We start from the raw sequence: 16,868 nt of genomic DNA on the forward strand, positions 1-16,868 counted from the left end.
CCTAGCAAGATTATCATTTAAATTTGAAGCAGGGATTGAACAACTCCCAGATAAGCAAAAGTTGTATAAACCATCTCTACAGTGTATTTTCAAGAGACTGCTCTAGATGGAAGTGCTCCTAAGGCTAATGGCGATAGGCAGAGAAAATAAAACTACAGTAATGGAAGTAGACCAAATAATTACTAAGCAAATGCAAAAGTAAATCAACTACCCAAAATGTCAATCAAGGGATATACAAAGAGCACAGAATATGACACCTAATATATATGAGTGGAGGAGGAAGAAAAAGAAGGGAGGGAACATAAAAATAGAACCTTTAGACTGTGTTTGAAATAGCATAATAAGTGAGTTAGGTTACACTGTTTGTTAGACAGTAAAGGAGATGCCCTCGAATCTTTGGTAACCACAAAAACAAAGCCTGCAATGGCAATAAGTAATACCTATTGATAATAACCTTAAGTGTAAATGGACTGAATGCACCAATAAAAAGACATAGAGTTACAGAATGGATTAAAAAAAAACAAGACTCATCTATATGCTGACTATAAGAGACTCACTTCAAACAGAAAGACATTCATAGACTAAAAGTGAAGGGATGGAAAAGGTATTTCACACAAAGAATAGAGAAAAAAGCAGGAGTTGCAGTACTTGTATCAGACAAAATAGACTTCAAAACAAAGAAAGTAACGAGACAAAAAATGACATTACATAATGATAAATGGGTCAGTCCAACAAGGAAATAACCAATATAAATATCTATGCACCCAACACAGGATCACTTACATATGTGAAACTAATACTAACAGAATTAAAGGGGGAAAGAGTATCAAACCATTCATTCTAGGAGACTTCAACACACCACTCACTCCAAAGGACTGATCAACCAGACAGAAAATAAATAAGGAGACAGAGGCACTGAACATTAGAACAGATAACAGACATCTACAGAACTGTACACCCAAAAGCTGCAGGATACATATTCTTCTCAAGTGCACATGGAACATTTTCAAGAATAGATCATATACTAGAACACAAAAAGAGCCTTGGTAAATTCAAAAAGATTTAAATTGTACAAAATAACTTCTCAAACCACAAAGGTATGAAACCAGAAATAAATTACGCAAAGAAGATGAAGAAAACAAACACATGGAGGCTTAACAACATGCGCCTAAATAATCAATGGATTAATGACCAAATAAAAACACAGATCAGGCAGTATATGGAGACATATAACAATAATTCAAAACCACAAAATATGTGGAATGGAGAGAAGGCCATGCTAAGGGGGAAGTATATGGCAATACAGGCCTACCTCAGCAAAGAACAATCCCATATGGACAGTCCAAACTCACAATTAACAAAACTAGAGAAAGAACAAATGAAGCGCAAAGTCAGTAGAAGGAGAAACATAATAAAGATTAGAGAAGAAATAAATAAAATTGAGGCGATTAAAACAATAGAATCAATGAAAGCAGGAGCTGGACCTTCACGAAAATAAACAAAATAAAGCCCAAGAGAGACTTATGAAGGAAAAAGGAGTCTACACACATAAAAACAATCAGAAATGAGAAAGGAAAAATCACTACAGACACCACAGAAGTACAAAGAATTATTAAAGAATATTATGAAAAATTATATGCTAACAAACCGGATAACATAGAAGAAATGGACAACTTTCCAGAAAAATACAACCTTCCAAGGCTGACCCAGGAAGAAACAGAAAATCTGAACTGTCCAATTACCGGCAACAAAACTGAATTGGTAATCAAAAAACTACCTAATAACAAAAAGCCTGTACCAGATAGCTTCACAGCTGAATTTGATCAAACACTTAGTAAAGACCTAATAGGCATTCTCCTTAAACGTTCCCAAAAAGTAGAAGAGGAGGGAATATTTCCAAACTCATTCTATGAAGCCAGCATAACTAATACCAAAACCAGGTAAAGACACCACAAAAAAATAAAATTACAAATATCCCTGATGAACATAAATACAAAAATCCTCAATAAAATATTAGCAAACCGAATTCAAAACTACATGAAAAAGATCGTATGTCATGATAAAGTAGGATTGATTCCACAGAATCAAGCATGGTACAATATTCGAAAACTAGGAGGGTCATACACCACAACAAAAAGAAAGACAAAAACCACATGATCATCTCCATAGCTGCTGAAAAACCATTCGACAAGATTCAACAACCATTCATGATAAAAACTCTCAACAAAATCGGTATAGAGGGCAAGTACCTCAACATAATAAAGGCCATTTTTTAAAAACCCACAGCAAACATAATATGTAACAGTGAGAAGCTGAAAAACTTTTCCTTTAAGACTGAGAACAAGACAAGGATGCCCATTCTCCCCACTTTTATTCAACATAGTTCTGGAGGTCGTAGTCATAGCAATCACACAACACAAAGAAATAAAAGGCATCCAGATTGGTAAGGAAGAAGTTATACTGTCACTGTTTGCAGATGACAAGATATTGTACACAGAAAACCATAAAGTATCCACCCCAAAACTACTAGAACTAATATTTGAATTCAGCAAAGTTGCAGGACACAAAATTAATACACAAACAATACACTAATGATGACCTAGTAGAAAAAGAAATCAGGAAAACAATTCCATTCACAATTGCATCAAAAAGAATACCTAGGAATACTCCAAACCAAGGAAGTGAAAGACCTATACAATGAAAACTACAAGACACTGTTAAGAGAAATTAAAGAGGACACTAATTAATGGAAATTCATCCCATGCTCTTTGGTAGGAAGAATTAGTATTGTCAAAATGGCCATCCTGCCTAAACCAATCCAGAGATTCAACGCAATCCCTATCAAAATACCAACAGCATTATTCAATGAACTGGAACAAACAGTTCTAAAATTCATATGGAAGCACAAGAGACCCTGAATAGCCAAAGGAATCCTGAGAAGAAAGAAAAAAGCAGGGGGGAATTTCACTTCCCAACTCAACCTCTACTACAAAGCCTACAAATCAAGACTATTTGCTACTGGCACAAGAACAGACCCACAGAACAGTGGAACAAAACAGAGAGTCCAGATAGTAACCCAAACATATAGGGTCAAATAATATATGAAAAAGGAGCCATGGATATACAATGGGGAAATGACAGACTCTTTTAACAGCTGGTGTTGGCAAAACTGGAGAGCTACATGTAAGAGAAGGAAACAGGATTACTGTCTAACCCAATAAACGAAAGTAAACTCAAAATGAATCAAACATCTGAATGTAAGTCATGAAACCATAAAATTCTTAGAAAAAAAACACAGGCAAAAATCTCTTGGACATAAACATGAAAAACTTCTTCATGAACATACTCCACAGGCAAGGGAAATAAAAGCAAAACTGAACAAGTGGGACTCTATCAAACTAAAAAGCTTCTGTACAGCAAAGGACACCATCCGCAGAACAAAAAGATATCCTACAGTATGGGAAAATATACTCATAAATAACATATCCGATAAGGGTTTGACATCCAAAACATATAAACAGGTCATGCACCTGAACAAACAAAAAGCAAATAATCCAATTAAAAAATGGGCAGAGGATCTGAACAGACACCTCTCCAAAGAAGAAATTCAGATGGCCAACAGGCACATGAAAAGATGCTCCACATTGCTAATTATCAGGGAAATGCAAATTAAAACCACAGTGAGATATCACCTCACACCACTCAGGATGGCTAACATAGAGAAGACTAGGAACAACAAATGCTGGTGAGGATGCAGAGAAAGGGGAACCCTTCTATACTGCTGTTGGGAATGTAAACTAGTTCAGCCATTGTGGAAAGCAGTATGGAGGTTCCTCTAAAAACTAAAAAAAGAAATACCATTTCACCCAAAATTCCTCTCCTGGGAATTTACCCTAAGAATGTAGGAGCCGAGTTTCAAAAAGACATAAGCATCCCTATGTTTATCGCAGCACTATTTACAATAGCCAAGAAAGAGAAGCAACCTAAGTGTTCATCAGTAGATGAATGGATAAAGAAGATGTGGTGGTACATATACACAATGGAATATTATTCAGCCATAAGAAGAAAACAAATCCTACCATTTGCAACAACATGGATGGAGCTAGAGGGTATTATGCTCAGTGAAATAAGCCAGGCAGAGAAAGACAAGTACCAAATGATTTCACTCATCTGTGGAGTATAAGAACAAAGAAAAAACTGAAGGAATGAAACAGCAGCAGACTTACAGAACCCAAGAATGGACTAACAGTTACCAAAGGGAAAGGGACTAGGGAGGATGGGTGGGGAGGGAGGGATAAGGGCGAGGAAAAAGAAAGGGGGTATTACAAATAGCATGTATAATTAGCATGTAGGGGGGGCATGGGGAGGGCTGTGCAACACAGTGAAGACAAATAGTGATTCTACAGCATCTTACTACGCTGATGGACAGTGACTGTAATGGGGTGGGGGGGGGGGACTTGGTGAAGGGGGGAGCCTAGTAAACATAATGTTCTTCATGTAATTGTAGATTAATGATAACAAACAAACAAACAAACAAAAAAGAATGGACTAACAGTTACCAAAGGGAAAAGGACTGGGGAGGATGGGTAGGAAGGGAGAGATATGGGGGGAAAAGGGGCATTACAATAATCACACAAAATGTGGGGGAGGTATCATGGGGAAGGCAAGTACTGATTCTACAGCATCTTACTATGCTGATGGACAGTGACTGTAATGGGGTATGTGGTGGGGACTCGATATGGAGGGAGTCTAGTAAACATAATGCTGCTCAAATAATTGTACATTAATGATACTAAAATAAATAAATAAAAATACACCAGTCATTATTTTATCAAAATGCTTTATATTAAAAACAGAAGACTGACTTACTTACTCTGATAGTGTATTTATCAGGAACCAACAAACACAAAAAGGCAAACTGGGAAAAATATTAACATCTTATCAAAAAATACTATCTAACCAACTGTATGGGCCAGAAACTTGGAAGTCACCACCACTGTCAGCCATTTCTTCCTTACCCTCCTCCTCCTCAACCCACCACCAAGTTGGAAAAGGGCATTACCTAAGGATCTCCAGAATATGTTCACATCTTTCCACCAAAATGACCACCCCACATCCGAGCCACCATTATGCCTCTTCTACAAAAGCCTCCTAACTTGTCTCCTTGCTTCCACTCTTTCCTCTGCAATGTATTCTCCGCTCGGTGGCAAAACAATAGGTTGAAAATGCACATCTGATCATAGGCACACACTCACCCTCAACAAGAAGAGTTCAACAGTTTTCTGTTACTCTTAAGACAAAGTCTAAAACCTTAAAGAGGGGCGTGCATGACCTAGCTCCATACTTCCAGCTCCATTTTAATGCCATACTGCCCAGGTCCAGGCCCTTGGCCAGTCCCTCCAACACAGCACATGCTTTCCTGCTGTCAGTCTTTGCTCTTCCTCCCACCCAGGATTCACTCCCCAGTGTCCCTATCTGCTTAATACCTACTCCTCTGTCAGGTATCAGCTCAAATATCTGTATGGAAACCTCTAATCTCCATGATGAGGCCAAATCCTCCTATGAACATGTCCTCACTGTACCATGTCCCGTCCATCTTGGCAGTTGCTAGGGTTGTAATTCTACAGGCAATTATGTGATTCTCAAGTATCTAGTTCCTCCCTAAACTGGTAGGATTCAGTGAAGGCTGGTCAAGTCTCTTAGCCCACAGTCTCACAAGTATTACACATAGAAGATGCCTGAAAATACTTTCTGAATGAACATAAATTGGCACACTGTAGCAACATCCACAAAAACACAAGGGTATAAATTCTCTTACTCAGAAATTCCAATCTGAGTGAAACTGTCTTTGAGAAGAAGATATAATATTTACTGAAAGATGTTCATACAGGAAATATTTATTACTTCAATATTTTATAACAACTTGTGACTTTCATAAGTTCATCAGTAAGTGAAGGAGCAATGCAACCTTAAAAAAGAATGAGGTCTCCAAATACTTTAATAGGAAGATATCTAACATAAACTAAGTTATAAAGCAGGATATCTAAATATTATACCATTAACCTGAAACTAGTATGTCAACTATACTTCAGTGAAAAATTTTTAAATAAAAATAAAAATAAAATCCCTTCTCAAAAAAAGTAAATATTACACCATTAAAGTACATGTATTTGCTTGTGTCTGCATTTTTAAAGTCTGAAAAAATAGGTTAAGAGATCACTGGTGGTGTCTCTGGGTGGGCTTAAGACTGCTTTCTCCTTCATAAATTTCTACACTGGGTTTTGCAACTAGCTTACATTACTATAGTAAACCAAATAGCTCAAATAGGATTTCCCTCTCGCGGTTAGCAACTCACCCGCAGATGAGGTAGCCCGTGCTGTTTACACCATGGGTACAGTGGGCACCAATAAGTTTGTCTGTAAAACAGGGAATAGAGTTATATAAAGTCGAATTGACACACTACCAACAAGTGACGCACTTTTCTGAGGAGCAGCATTTCTTTGTCACACAATACTACCACTACCATGAAAAGGAGTAACTCTGAAGAGGAGTGTGTGTTTTTACAAACATACTATAAAGAATTATCTCACACAAAGTAAAAATTCACTGTCTCTGGGAAATTGTGCAGAACCCCCAGTTAGACACAAGCGTACAGATGGGAGAAGGTCTGGTCAGACCTAAGCAGCTAAACCATACTGAGACAAACCCATCTGTCTTAATAGGGAATGCCCATCAGTAATTGACTTAAGTACAGGAAAAGCGACTGGGAAAAAAAAACAAGCTAGAAGAAGAATGAAATTTGGTTTGAGTGACACAAATGGAATGCCCTCACTTTTGATGCTGAGTATTAAAAAGAACAGCTCCTGCAGTGCTCCCTTCAGGCCCCAAGGTCCTCCCGCTACTCCTCACCAGCGGCTCCCTGACCACCAGAGACCCTGTGCCCCATGAAGTACCCAAGTGAACACCTCTGTTCCTATTTTATGAAGAAAAAGCAAGACTTGGAAAAATGTAGGTCCAAGCTACACAGCAGGCAAGCAGAACAAAGACTAGAATCAAGTCTAACATTTCTCCAAGTATGCCACAGTATTACTTAGTCTATCACTTAAAATATATAGAGAGAAATTAAATTGAAAAACAGTAAAGTTTTCGGGAGTAAAGATGGTGGCATGAGAGGTGAGACAGGCCTCCTCCCAAAGCCACACAGAATATGAAAATATAATTAATACAATTAATCCTGAAAGATCAACAGGAGAGAAGGCTGTGACAGACTGCATAAACCTGGAGAAAAGAACAGACTTCACAGAACAGGGCACCAGGGCTGCTCCCCTGCGACCTGCATCAGGGGCTGAGCGGCTCCAGAGAGTAGAGTTTCTGGGCATGAGAGGGCGCCACATACAAATATGAAACGTCAAAGGAACCTGGTTCAACCCAAAATCCCACAAACACCAGAAAAAAGGGCCAAGTGAAACTGAACTCATTGATCTTCTTCAAGGAGATTTCAAAATACAAATCATAAACATCTTCATGGAGGTACAGAAAAATATCCAAGAACTCTGGGAAGAATTCTGATGGAGACTCGATCATTAAGGAATACAGTATCTGAAATGAAAAATACAATGGAGGGATTGAAAAGCAGATTAGATATAGTGGAGGAGACGGTAAGTGCAATAGAAATTAGAGAACAGGAATACAAAGAAGCTTAGGCACACAGAGAAAAAAAGGTTCTCTAGGAATGTAAGAATAGAGAGAAAACTGTGTGACCAATCCAAACAGAATATTTGCATTACAGGGCTACCAGAAGGAGAAGAGGGAGAAAAAGGGATAGAAAGTGTGTTTGAGGAGGTAATTGCTGAAAACTGCCCCAATCTGGGGAAGGAGATAAGTCTCTCAGGCCATGAAGGTGCACATATCTCCCAACACGAGGGACCCAAGGAAGACAACACCAAGATATATAATAATTAAAATGGCAAAGATCAAGGACTAGGACAGAATATTAAAAGCAGCCAGAGAGAGAAAAAAGACCACCTACAAAGGAAAACCCAACAGCCTATCATCAGACTTCTCAACAGAAACCTTACAGGCCAGAAGGGAGCGACATGATACATTTAATGCAACGAAGAAGAACAGGGGGAAAAAGAACTTTACATTGTGTTTGCAATAAAGTAAGTTAAGTTAGACTGTTAGATAGTAAAGAAGTTACCCTTGAACACTTGGTAACCACTAACCTAAAGCCTGCAATGGCAAGAAGCACACACCTATCGATTATCACCCTAAATGTAAATGGTCTGAATGCACCAATCAAAAGACACAGAGTCACTGAATGGATAAACAAAAACAAGATGCATCAACATGCTACCTATAACAGACTCACTTCAAATCCAAAGACATACACAGACTGAAAGTGAAGGGATGGAGAAAGATATTTCACGCAACTAACAGGGAGAAAAAAGCAGAAGTTGAGGTACTTGTATCAGACAAAATAGACTTCAAAACAAAGAAAGTCACAAGGGACAAAGAAGGACATTACATAATGATAAAGGGGTCAGTCCAACAAGAAGATATAACCACTACAGATATCTATGCACCCAACACAGAAGCCCCTACACATGTGAAACAAATACTAACAGAATTAAAGGAGGAAATAGAATGCAATGCATTCATTTTAGGAGACTTCAACACACCACTCACTCCAAAGGACACATCAACCAGAGGGAAAATAAGAAAGGACATACAGGCCCTGAACAACACACTAGAACAGATGGACCTAGCAGACATCTCCACAACTCTGCACCCAAAAGCAGCAGGGTACACATTCTTCTCAAGTGCACATGGAACATTGTCCAGAATAGCCCACATACTAGGCCACAAAAAGAGCCTCAGCAAATTAAAAAAGACTGAAATGCAACCAACCAACTTCTCAGATCACAAAGGTATAAAACTAGCAATAAATTGTACAAAGAAAACCAAAAGGCACAAAAACACATGGAGGCTTAACAACATCCTCCTAAATAATCAATGGATCAATGACCTATTTAAAACAGAGATCAAGCAATATATGGAGACAAATGAAAACAACAGCACAATGCTCCAACTTCTGTGGGACGCAGCAAAGACAGTTCTAAGAGGAAAGTGTATAGCAATGCAGGCCTATTTAAAGAAGGAAGAACAATCCCAAATGAAGAGTCTAAATTCACAATTACTGAAACTGGAAAAAGAAGAACAAATGAGGCCCAAAGTCAGCAGAAGGAGGGACATAATAAAGATCAGAGAAGAGATAAATAAAATTGAGAATAAAACAAAAGGAAAAAATTAATGAAACCAAGAGCTGGTTAAGAAAATAAATAAAATAGAAAAAGCCCTAGCCAGACTTAAGTTTAAGAAAAAAAGAGAATCTACACACACAAACAGAATCAGAAATGACAAAGGAAAAATCAAAACAGACACAACAGAAATACAAAAAATTATTAGAGAACACTGTGAAAAATTATCCACTAACAAAGTGGATAACGTAGAAGAAATGGACAACTTTCTAGAAAAATACAACCTTCCAAGTATGACCCAGAAGGAAACAGAAAATCTGAACACAACAATTCCAAGCAATGAAATTGATCTGGTAATCAAAAAACTATGCAAGAACAAAACACCCAGACAAGATGGATTCACTGCTGAATTTTATAAGACATTTATAGAAGATGGAACATCATACTTAACAGTGAAAAGCTGAAAGCTTTTCCTTTAAGAATCAGGAAAAAGAAAAGGATGCCCACTCTCTCCTCTTTTATTCAACCTAGTACTGGAGGTCCTAGCCACAGCAATCAGACAACACAAAGAAATAAAAGGCATCCAGATGGTTAGGGAAGTTTAACTGTCACTGTTTACAGATGACATGATAATCTACACAAAAAAACACTAAAGACTCCACTCCAAAACTACTAGAATATCTGAAAACAGCAAAGTTGCAGGATACAAAATTAATACACAGAAATCTGTTGCATTCCTATACACTAACAATGAACTAGTAGAAAGAGAAACCAGGAAAACAATTCCATTCACAATTGCATCAAAAAAACCCCAAAATACTTAGGAATAGACCTAATGAAGGAAGTGAAAGACCTATACCCTGAAAACTACAAGACACACTTAACAGAAATTAAATAAAACAACAAGAAATGGAAATACATCCTGTGTTCATGGATAGGAAGAATTAAAATATTGTCAAAATCACCATCCTGTCTAAAGCAATCTATAGATTCAATGCAATCCCTATCAAAATACTAACAGCATTCTTCAATGAACTAGAGCAAATAGTTCTATAATTCATATGGAGCCACAAAAGACCCCAAATCGCCAAAGCAATCCTGAGAAGGAAGAATAAAGCTCAGGGGATTATGCTCTCCAACCTCAAGCTCTACTAGAAAGCCACAGTAATCAAGACAATTTGGTCTTGGCACAAGAACAGACCCACTGACCAGTGGAACAGACTAGAGAGACCAGATATAAACCCACACATATATGGTGAATTAATATACAATAAAGGAGCCACGGACATATAAAGGGGAAATGACAGCCTCTTCAACAACTGGTGGTGGCAAAACTGGACAGCTACATGCAAGAGAATGAAACTGGATTATTGTCTAACTTCATCCTCACTTTTGACAGTTATTCTTCTATATCATACAGGAATTTTTAGATGTGATAACATATTACAATCATAAACCCTAGTTGTAAACACTAATATAGAATCAATACATATATTTGGAGTTCCAATCATACGCAGATACAATGTCATATAGTTTCAGTAAGGAAACACTTGTAACTAGGATGCTTTTTACTCACACTCCAGAGCAGTGTCATAATTTTCACTAAATACTCTGAGAGTCCCAAAGGCAATTTCCCTGGAATACAGTGGGATACATGAGATCTTCTTTTAATATCTGAAGTATCAAAAGACTCTCAAACCTCTGGACAAACAAAACACAAGAGCCAGACGACTTCACTGAAGAGCTCCACCAAACATTTAAAGAAGAATTAATACAGAACCCTCTCACCGTCCACAAAAATAGAAGAGGAGAAACACTTCTCAACTCATTTTAAGAGGCCTGACACCCAGAAAATTGCAAGCCAATATCCCTAATGAACATAGATGCAAACCCTCCAAAATGCTAGCAAAATGAATTCAACTATACATTAAAAGGATCACACATCATAATCAAGTGGGATTTATTCCAGCAATGCAAAGATGGTTCCACATCCACCAGTCAATGTTATACACCATGTTCAGAAATGAATAATAAAAATCATACGATCATCTCAACAGATACAGAAAAAGCATTTGAGAAATGCTTCAACATCTATTTATGACAAAAACTTCAAATAAAGTACGTATAGAGGGACTATATACCTCACCATAATAAAAGTCATATGTGGTAAGACAACAGCTAACATCATCAACAATGTGAAAAACTGAAAGCTTTTCCTCTAAGATCAGGAAGAAGACGAGGGTGCCACTCCTGTATTTTATTCAACAAAGTACTAGAAGTCCTAGCCAGAGCAATAAGTCAAGAAAAAGAAGCAAAAGGCATCCCAATCAGAACAAAAAAAGCAAAACCATCATTATCTGTATATGATATATTATATATATAATACCCTAAAGACTCAAAAAGCTGTTACAACTAACTGAAGTCAATAATATTGATAATGTAAAATCAATATACACAACTCAGCTGTGTTTCTACACACTAATAGTGAACTATCAGAAAGATATTAAGAAAATACTCCCATTTATACTTGCATTGAAAATAATAAAACACCCATGAGTAAATCTAACCGAGGTGAAAAATCTGTATGCTGAGAACTGTAAGACACTGATGAAAGAAGGTGAAGAATAAGTAAAGAAATGGAAAGAGTGTGTGCTCATAGACTGAAACGATTATCATGACATTCTACCCAAGCAATCCACAGATTCAAAACCCAGTGGCACTTTTCATGGAACTAGAACAAACCTAAAATGCATATGGAACCACAAAAGCCTGAATAGCCAAAGCAATCTTGAGAAGAAACAACAAAGCTGGAGGCATCAAGCTCCCTGATTTCAAACTATATTAATAGAGCTATAATAATCAAAACACTACAGGACAGACACCTGGATCCATGGAACAGAATAGAGAGTTCAGAGATAAACCCAATCATAGAGGGTTAATTAACTTACAACAAAGGAGCCAGGAATATACAGTGGGAAAGGACAGTCTTTTCGACACATGGTTGGGAAAACTGCACAACAGAATGAAACTGGATGATTATCTTACACCATACACAAAAAATCAACCCAAATTGGATCAAAGACTGAAACATTAAGACCTGAAGTCATAAACTTCCTAGAAGAAAACATAGAGCATAAGCTCACTGACACTGGTCTTGTTGATGGTTTTTTGAATTTGACACCAAGAGTGAAAAGGCAACGAATGTAAAAAGAAAAAGTAGGATTATACCAAACTGAAAGGCTTCTGTACAACAAAGGAAGGGATCGACAAAATAAAAATACAATCTATAGATTGAATGAAAAGATTTTCAAATCACATATCTGATAAGGGATTAATATCTAAAATATAGGAAGAATTAATACAGTTCAGTAGGGGGAAAAAACCCACCAAACAACCCAATTACAAAATGGGCAAAGATGTACATAGACATTTTTCCAAAGAAGGCATACAAATAGCCAATGGGTACATGAAAATGTGCTCAACATCACTAATCATCAAAGAAATGCACATCAAAACCACAATGAGATTATCACCTCATACCTCTTAGAATGTCTATTATCACAAAGGCAAGTAATACCAAGTGTTGGCGAGGATGTGGAGAAAAGGGTTCCCTTTAGATGCACTGTTAGAATGTAAATTGGTTCTGCTACTATCTAAAACAGTATGGAGCTTCAATAAAAAATAAAAATGGAACTACCACATGATCCAGCAATTCCACTTCCGAGTATTTATCCAAAGGAGGTGAAATCACAATCCTAAAATACCTGCTCTGTTCACTGCAGCATTGTGTACAATAGCCAGGACATAGAAACAATCTTAAGTGTCCACTGATGGATGAATGGACAAAGAAAATGTATATATATACACAATGGGATATTATTCAGTTACAAAAAAATGGAAATTCTGCCATTTGTAACAACATGGATGTACCCTAAGTGAAATAAGTCAAATACTGTATGATATCACTTACATTTGGTATATAAAACAAAACAAAACAGAGAATTCATACATACATAGAACAGACTGGTGAGTACCAGACAAAGCAGGGTGAGGGGTAGGGGTAGGCACAATGGGTGAAGGTCAAGTTACAAACTTCCAGTTACCAGACGCACAAGTCCTAGGATGTAATATATAGCATGGTGAATATAGTTAACAATGTTGTATTTGTATATTTACATGTTGAGAGAGTAGATATTAAAAGTTCTCATTCCAAGAAGGAAAGAATCCTAACTATATATAGTGATGGATGCTAACTAAACTTACTGCTCTAATCAGTGCACAATGTAAAATACATGTATCAAATCATTACGTTGTACACCTAAAACTAACACAATTATATATGTCAATATATCTCAATTATAAAACTATAATTTTAGAATTATCTAGCAGCACTTAAAAACTTACAATTACAGGCGCGCCATCCGGGAGGTGGGCGCAGGCAGGGCCGAGGGCGCCCCGGAGCGGTGCCAGGCGGTGGACAGGGCGGGCGCGCCGGGCGCGGCGAGCCGTCGGAGGCAGCTCGCTGCAGAGAAGCCTCGGTGGCTGTGCTCTCGCCGCCGGGCGCAGGCCTTCAGGAAACCTCGGCGGCGGCGGTGTGGGGGACGAGGCGGGCCGCCGCTTCCTGAGGAAGGAGGCGCGGGCGTCTGGGCGAGGCCAGGAGGGAGGCCTTCCCTCGCGCGCGCCCGCGCCCGCCTCGCTCGTCCCAGCGGCCCTAGCCGCCCGCTCCCGCTGCATCCCCGCCCAGAGATTCCTCGAGCTCACCCCAAAGGCTGGCCCGGGCGGCGGGGCCTCGGCGGCCAGCGCGACCTCGGGGTAACGAAGGCAGTAGGGTGCGTGCGCGCGCGTGTGAGCAGACGGGCCGGAGGGGCTGCCGCGCAGGCGCTGTGGTAGAATGACCCCGGGGTCAGCGCGGCGCGCTGCCTGAGGGAGGAGGCCGAGGAAGCCCGGCGGGAGCTCAAGCTGCTGCTGCTCGCCTCTTCGATCTTACCGGATGAAGACAGACCGGAATTACTGACTGACCTGTAGATGGTCACACACCTGTTTGATACCAAGCCTACAATCCTTTCACCTTTGTTAGGGAGGAAAATAGATATGAGCCGGGTGGAAGGAGAACAAGTTCAGTACACTAGAAAGGACTCAGTTAACCAGTTAAAACTAGAAATCCAGAAAAGACTCAGAGTTAATCAGTTAATCAGTTACAGTTCAAAAGGTGAAGAGCAACTTGGCGTTGAATGTTTGAATATTCCCCAGATAAAAGTATCTGAGCACAGCTCGTGTCTTCATTGTGTCAATTAGATTATTCTAAGATTTACTCTAGCCAGCTGAAGGCCTACCTATAAAAAGCATAATAAAGACAGGGAGATCCCACCTTAAAAGCCACAATTTCATTTTGAAAAAAACTCAGGAAGTTTAAGAAAGATTATTCTTAACATACTCTTAGCAAACCACAAATAACTCTCCCCACCTTGGAGAAAGGGCAGACAGTCTTGATTGATAAGCTAATTTTGCAGAATTACCTAGGGGGCTGACAGATAAGAAACTTAACATCTCATCAAAGATACTTAAGACCACTTAACAAGCCCACACCCTAGCCCTTTGTCAGATACCTGAAAAAATCCTTAAAAGGAGGAACCCTCAACCTCTCAGGGCGCTTCTCTCTCTGAGGTCGCCGGCCCTTAAGAGTGTGTCACTAACTTTTTCCAACCGTTCAGGGCGCTTCTCTCTTTGAGGTCGTGCGCACTAAGTGCCTAACTTGAAACACCAGTGTGGAGCCCCTGATATCAGTTTACTTAATTGTTTACAGCGTGCAGCATGATTGAAATTGTTATCAAATGATCCTGAAATACTAGCAGCAAGTCAGGGACAAGATGGGGCAGCTGCTACAGCAACAGTCCTGGGACCAAAAGTGAACCCAGAATCTATTGCAAATGTCTGTTTTTATCTCCCCATATGAGCACTTCTGTTTAATGCACCGTAATTTGGTTTAGAGCTATTCCTATTCCCAGATAATAGGAGTGCCTTTCAGCTTCTGCTGTAAGGTGATTTTTGGCCTCAGAATGCAAGATTATTTATATCTGTCTCTATAGAATTATAGCAAGGAACTAAAATTACTAGTTACCCCTGGTGATATAATGAGTTATAAGAAATACATATTTGGTCATTCAAATGACCAAATATGTATTTCCTAGGTGTATTTGGTCTTCATCCACAGTTCCTGAAAACACTGCAGTCTTAAAGGTAAAAGGGGTACTTTGTCATGTTAATGAGACTTTTGGACCCCCACCCAAGGGCAGGGGCTGGAGGCTGGATCAGCCAATGGCCAATAGTCAATCAGGACTTTGCTGTGAAGCCCTCACAAAACACATGAGATCACCTCTCAGCTCTCAGATCACTCCTCTGCTCTCGCTGTAGCTTATATTCTCTGCTACGTTGGATCCTGCTTCTTGGGAGAGTTACTATGCTTGGGGAACCAGAACACCTACAGGTGCCACCAAGCCAAGCCCCAAGCTTCACGAGGATAGAAGCTTCTTTGGGACCTTGTCCTGTGTCTCTCTTCATCTGGCTGTTCACTTGTATCCTTTATGGTGTCCTTAACTGGTATACATGTTTTCCTAAGTTCTGTGAGCAGCCCTAGCAAATTAATCAAACCTAAGGGGGAGGTCGTGAGAACCTCCAATCTGTAGCCGGTAGGTTAGAAGCACAGGCAACTGCCTGGGGCTTGCAGCCAGCATCTGGAGTGGTGGGTGGAGGGGAAGTCTTGTAGGACGTGGCCCTTAACCTGGGAATCTGGTGCTGTGTCTGGAAAGAGAGCATCACAATCAAACTGAGCTCTCCAACACCCTGCTGGTGTTTGAGAATTGCTTGGTGCACATATGTGTGGGAAGACCCCCCCCAACATATTTCCACACACTGGAATAGGGTCCGGTACCCGAATGAAGTTATTATACATTATACACTACAATTACTGCTGTGTATAATATTGTTACTGTTATACATATGTCTAGGGAAAAAATACACCATGGTATTTGGTGTCAGAGACGTTGCACTCCTCTAATAATGTATCCTGTTACCTAAGGCTGGGAATTCTTTTATTTAATATTTATGATTTTACAGACGGCCTAAAGATGGTAACAATGGACCTGTGTCTCCAACCTAGTCTGGGAGCTGCTTTACAGGAGCCACACACATCGCTATTGCAGGGATACTGGTCAGAAGCTGTGTTTGAAGCAACAAGTACACTGGATGCTGTGTTGCTTGGACCAGGAAAATTAGAATGCAGGATCATGATCTGTGGATGAGACTTTAATGCCTCAGAATAGCTACTGCTGACGTGGTAGAACAATGAGCCACTAAAGTCATTTGCTGGTGGTGCCCATGAATCATGGCATTACGAATTTCCTAATGTGATACTTTTCCATTAATTAGAACAAAGAGAAAGTAATCAGAGACAATATTTCAGATACATGTTGTAATATCATGGAACACATAAAAAGAATGGTAATAAATATGTAATTACCAAGAAAATCAGCTATTTATAACAATGACAAACATGGGTGAATCTCAGAAAAATAATATGCAAAAGAAACCAGACATAAGAGTATATATATA

The sequence above is a fragment of the Manis pentadactyla genome, chromosome 15, assembly GCF_030020395.1.
Source record: "Manis pentadactyla isolate mManPen7 chromosome 15, mManPen7.hap1, whole genome shotgun sequence".
Classification (NCBI taxonomy): domain Eukaryota; kingdom Metazoa; phylum Chordata; class Mammalia; order Pholidota; family Manidae; genus Manis; species Manis pentadactyla.